Source organism: Gopherus evgoodei, chromosome 20 (assembly GCF_007399415.2).
Source record: "Gopherus evgoodei ecotype Sinaloan lineage chromosome 20, rGopEvg1_v1.p, whole genome shotgun sequence".
Classification (NCBI taxonomy): domain Eukaryota; kingdom Metazoa; phylum Chordata; order Testudines; family Testudinidae; genus Gopherus; species Gopherus evgoodei.
Window position 1 is genome coordinate 3,810,421 of NC_044341.1, and position 6,256 is coordinate 3,816,676.

Consider the following 6,256-nt stretch of genomic DNA (forward strand, 5'->3'; position numbering starts at 1 on the left):
AACGGGAATGTTGTGTGTAAGATATAGGAGGTAATGGTCCCGCTCTACTCAGCACTGGTGAGGCCCTAGCTGGAGTAGTGTGTCCAATTCTAGTGCCACTCTTTAGGAAGGATGTGGACACTTTGGAAAGAGTTCAGAGGACAGCAACAACCGTGATAAAAGGCTTATAAAACCTGACCTATGAGGAGAATGTTTAGAAAAAGGTTGGGCTTGAGAAAAGTCACCCCTCCATCTTAAAGGCTGTTATAAGAGGACCGTGATTCATCGTTCTCCCTGTCCATGGGAGGTAGGACAAGAAGTATTGGGCTTAAGCTGCAGCCAGGGAGATTTAGGTTAGATGTTAGGACAAACTTTCTAACTCTAGGGGTAGTTTGGCTCTGGAACAGGCTTCCAGTGGGGTTGTGGAATCCCCATCATTGGAGGGTTCTAAGAACAGGTTGGAGAAACACGTATCAGGGCCAGTCTGGGTTTACTTGGTGCTGCCCCTGTGCAGGGGGCTGGACTTGCTGACTTCTTGAGGTCCCTCCCAGCCCCACGATTCTGAGTCTCTGATTGCTCAGTCCTCTGCTGTGTGCCTTGTCTGTTGGAGGACACTGCCGAGCTACCCCAAAGGCAGCCTCTGTGCTGGTGAGCAATACAGTGGGAGTTGGTGCTGGGGGCACACAGGACCCCGCACACACACACATATACCCCATCTCTGACATCCGGCCACGTGCTTTAGCCGCAGAACCAGCCCTAAGTGCAAAGGCTGCTGCAGTCCCTGGCAAAAAAGCTCTGACAACTAAGATTTCCGAGGCTGGGCGTGGAGGGAGAGAGCTTCATGTGCATCCGCTGAGGGCTGCTCTAAGGAAGCAGGAGATGCAAATGTGGACTATTGATTTCACTGGAAAGCAAAATTGCTGAAGCTTCAGGGATCGAGCTTCAGCAAAGTGCCCCAGCTCACGGGCTGTCTGTACCTCCTAATGAAGCTGAGGAACGTTTATTAATTAGTGCAGTCCTTGAAAGATTCACAGGGGCTGCCCTGCTGTCAGTTAAAGGAGTTGCTAGAGCGATTGCACATTAGCACTGCAGCTGCCAGAAGGAGCCTGTGTAACATTAGGGGGCTGGTTTGTTTCAACAAGTGGAGGGAACTCATCTCTCCCCCCCGCCAGTCCAGTTACTGTACAATTTATAAACCGTGCACTGGCGTATAGGCACCTGCTGCTGCTAGCAGTCACTCCAGGAGATGACCCGGCCGTGCACTGTGCTACCTGCGCATAGCCCCTGCTGCTCAGGGCAGCCTCTTCCCTCCCTTTGCTGGCTTACGCTCAATTTCTAGTTGGCTCAAAAAAAACAACAACCTTAAATTTCTCTGATTGTCTAATGGCTCCAAATGGCACCATCTGCCCCAGGCCCCCTTTGCTATCCCCATCTCTTAGCCCCTTGTGCCTGCTGCTTTTGGGCAGGATCTGGCCTCCTGAGAGCCAGATTCTTACAATGTGCCAACAGCCCTACCGCTTTTTAATCGTTTTTAAGTTACAGCTTCCTAAAATGGCCACGTCTCAACTTTTTCTAGTCCAGGATCCTCCCTGCCCATCTAGCCAGGATCCCCCACCCACTTAGGGATGGCCGTGACCCCGAGGCTCCGAGTTCATGTTCTTACTCAACCCCCACCTGGGAGCCTGGCTTTTTATCTTAGGTGGGGAAAAAGCCACCCCTTAGCTCTGGGGCTAAAGGTTTGTAGCCAGCACTGCCCCTAGTGGAGATTCATCAGCATTGCACCCAGTGAGATCACAGGTGGGGTCCAGTGGTTGCCTGCTGGATGAATCCCAATCCTGTCCTCTGTGCATTAGGCCATGTGGCCTCTCCCTAATCTAAGTGTCCAATGAGGCAGCAGGTGGCTCCTGCTGATGAAAAGAGCTAGGTATTAGTATCGTTAGCTTGTGGTGTGCTTTGGGGCAGGTACTGACACTCTGTTCTGTGTTTGTACAGGGCCTAGTGCAATGGAGCATGGATCTCTGACGGGGTCCCTATGAGCAACCTCAACACAAAGGAAGAATGATTAACCCTGAGGCTCTGACGCCTTCTCTGCTGGACTGTTCATTGCACCAGTGCGGCCCCATTGATAGAGCTGCACCCTGTGCGAACCCTCGGTACGGGGGTAAGCTGCAAATTGCAGGTTATCTTTTGCCCCAAGGCAGCAGCGCTGCACAAGGGGTCTGCACTGGCCTCAGCCCTCCTCCTCTCGGGACCTTCAACTCAGCATCTGCTCTCTCCTCTTTCGAGAGGCAGCTGCAGCTCATATGAGGGTCCAGGGGCTGCCCTTAGCCAAGTCCTCCAGAGACCCTGCCATGGTCTTGAAGCACCAAGCCTGCCTCTTCTGATGTACCAGGCAAAAGGAGAAGCTACACAAGGCCCAAACTGACACTATCCCTGAGGGGGTTGCACCATGGTTCTGTCACCAAAACAAAAACCACCCCTGAGCCTGTCCCTCAGGGGCCGGTCCAGGGTCCTCCTCTGCAGCATGTTTGCTGGGCTCCCTTGCTCTGCTTCTAGGGCTGTGCACGGTGCTGAGAGCCCTGCGTTTAGGGTAAGGTCTGCCACCAGCCCCTTCCAGTTTTGCAGGGAGGCCAGGCCAGGAGAAAGCCAAAGGCCTGGCAGTGAAGCAGGTTCAAAGACTTTTCTTTCCCTGAGGGAAAGTTTTAGACAAAAATTGAAACATCTTTGTACCTACAAGAACTGCAGTGATCACCTTGTTAGCAAGGTTCAATGTACCATCCCCCCTGCCCAGTTTGGGGGTGTCCAGCTGCATTTCAGACTCCCCCTGGTTTCCGCAGTCCACGATTGCCTTGCTATTCCCTTGGACACTAGGTGGTGATTTAGCTGCACTTGCTAATGAATACGCACTGATGCCATTAAGGTTAACGACCTGCTCGTTAACAAGAGAAGATGGCTTTGAAGGGGAAATTGTTCTAATAATTCTTGTAGTCAACACCTATGAATGACACCAGCCCGGACTGCACCGGCTCCCACCCGCATGTTACATTAACAGCAGGGTAACACCTGCACTGCCACCTGCTTTTGGAGCTCATCAGATCCAGGGGCTGGTTGCTGTCATGTCTGTTCTGCAGGGGCCACAGGCTGCATGGGACACAGCCGCGCTCAGGAATGGCTCTGCAAGCTGGGGCAGAGTGGGACGCTGGCCTGATATGGGGGGAGCAGCCTGCGAGGGTGGGGCCAGCTGAGGTGCTGAGTAGGGGGGTGTTGAAGCTGCTCCACAGATCTGGCTGCCCTGAGCCCATCTGCGCTGGGCAGCACATCTAGGCAGGTGGTTACTCAGCATGGATAAAGGCCAGGCTTTATGCTGCTTGCTGTCGAATCTCAGGGCCTTGATTTAAGGAGAACCCGTCTCTCAGGGGCAGAGCCTGCCCAGTTTCTCCAGGAGACCTCTGGCCAATTACTGTTGTTTGCATTATGGTAGCAATGAGAGTCCCCGGCTGAGACAGGTTCCCCAGTGCGCCAGGCGCTGCGCGAGCCTTGACCAAGACATGGGCCCCTGCACAGAGAGGCCTCTAGGAAGAGGCAGCTCATCCTCCAAAGAGGGTACAACTGAAGGGCGCAAGGGTGGGAGGCAAGAAGTGCCGTTATCCCAACTGCATAGATGGGACGCGAGGCCCAGAGAGACGCAGCTTTTGGGGGCTAGTACCTCCCCTTCCGTTCCAGCCCCGGGTTCTGCTTGGAGCCCAGGGCTGGAATTACGAGTCCCTCTTAGTTTCAATGCAAAACCATCAACCAGCCGAATGCAGGCCAGGCCAGGTCCCGCCTCCCTCTAACCCCACGCGGCCCTTCCTGGCCACCCTGGCGAGGAGCCTGCATTTGCAGCAAGTCTCTGAAGTGGAGAGATTTGGACTTTGCTGCCCCAGGATGCCCCCAGCAGCACCCGCCAGATTCACCCCTCGCTTGGGGAGATTCTGCTGCCCGGTGAAGCTTTTCCCTGCATGTCCTCCTGGCAGCACGGCTCTCGGTGAGCTGCCCTGTCTGCTGCAGCAGCCAGCCTTGCACTGAGGGGGGGCTGGACTCACATGCACAAGGCTTCCCTGGCTGCAGATTCCAGCACTGGGAGAAGCTCCCCTTAAATTCCTGCTGAGCAGGGCAGCAGGAAGGGAGAGGCCCTGAGAAATGCTGGGGTGGGGAAGGTGCATCTTGGTGTTTAACTATAATTAATTAGAGCTCCAGTCCTAGTTGTCCGTTATCTGCTCCCCTCCCCGCTCAGCCTGACAGGTGCTGAGACCCCCCACAGCTCAGTCCCCGCTCCCAGGAGCGTGCCTGTGGTGCAACCAATGCAGCATTATGCCCCTTCTGCTGCCCCCTGGCTTGCAGTGGCTCTGACCCCTCTGCTTGGTGCTTCCCAAAGCCTTCCCATGGCTGCTCCAAAGCCGGGACCCCTCTGCCAGCATCCCCTGTCCTGGACATGCTGGATGTGTCACACCCTGGTGTGGTCAGCCTCTGGCTGCCACCACCCACCCACTGCATATTAGCTGCCCTCCAGGGGCAACTCTGGGCTTAGGAAGAGGGAGCTCATCACCAGCCTTGGCAGAGAGAACACCCAGGTCCCTGCTCTGCATAGTGGAGACACTGGACTCAAGCAGCTGCAGAGGCAGCTTTCCACTAGCCAATACGTCCCACGGGGCCCCTCTGAGTAAGTCTGGATTGTAATGAACTGGAGTTCAGGGGAGCTCACGTGCCTGTGCACTGTGGCCCTCTACTGGAGGGAATCAGACTGTGCCACTGTGTCTCATAGGCCCCGTACTGCAAACAGAGTCTCTTTTAGCCCCGGGGCCTGTGCTTTAGGGACAGGAGGATCTGAGGTCTCTCCACCCTTCTCTGTTGCTGTGATGTCCTGAGCGGTTGTGATGTGCAGTACAGGTCACGTCGTAAGGGGACATGAGGTTGGCTGTGAGCGTGGGACATGACTCACATGCAGATGCTTTGCCATGCAGAGGGGGAGGCCAAGCAGGGCATTGGGGCAGGGCAGAGGCATCCTGCTTCTGGGGACGTTTCACTGGCTGCCTGGGCAGGTGCAGATAATGCTAGTGATCAATACAGCCCTGGCTCCCCTATTCTGTGTGAGCCCCATGCTCCTTAAAGACCTGAGCTGGGGCTGCCGGCCCATGGGATAGCACAAGGGTCTGGTGACCCAGGTCTGTGAAACTATCCCCATCTCCTGGGCTAACGTGGACCCTGGAATTAACCCTATAGCAGGTTTCAAAGCCCTTTAATTTCCTGGTGTGTTTGCTGTAGTTTAATCTGGTTTTTCAGGTGACTTTTGTTATGTTCACAACCCCATACAGAGAAATTAGAGAAAGGCCTACACGCACTGGCTGGAAGGCTGCAGCAGCCCACTAGATTTCTTAGAATTCAGAATGATGATACTCGGGAACCCAAAAACAGAGAGAGACAAAGCAGGCTGTTCCCTAGACAGAGAGGCCAGCTACTCTGATCACAGGTTTCCCTTCAGAGTCCCATACTTTGCAAGCAGGACCAGGAACACACCCAGGTCTTAAAGTGAGCTTGCAATTCCAAGACAATCCTCCACCTCACAGCTGTAGCTGGTTATCGGCCTAGTTTTCAAGCCCAGGACCCCAGCTTCCCCTACTGCACGTGTACACAAGTACCCAGTGTGTGTGTGCATGAGCACCTGCCTGAATCCTTGTACATCCGGATGCAGGCAGGACATGGGTAAACATTGCTCATCCGGGAGGTCTGCCTGGGGTCTGCACATCTGCCTTTGCTGCCTGCCCTGACTACTTGGCTAGCAGCCTCCAGTATGGAAACCAAACAGGGTGTTAATTTCTGGGTACGGTTTGGGACTAGGAGTTAAGGCCAGAATCTCCAAAAGGGCCCAGAGCTGGGGCCCAATTCCACAGCCTGTTGGGTGCTGAGCGCACCTGGGGGAATCCAGCCCTCGTTTGGGTTCCTGAAGGGGAGCCAGGCGGTGTGGATAATCTCTCATTAAGCCCTCGCAAGCCACAGGCGTGCCCACAGCATGGTGAGCAGCCCAGGAGCCTGGCAGGGCCTGCGCAGCCCCTGAGCAATGTCACCTTCCCATGTGCCAAGGCCCCACGCTAGCTAGCACTGAGACCGTCTTTCCATTGTTCAAAACAATCTCTTTTCCACACTTGCTGCCAAAGCTTTCCCGCTTTCCCCAGCTCTGCACACTCCAGTATATTTAGCTGCCTCTAGCCTGCTACCTTTCCTTATATAGCAGAGGCCAAAC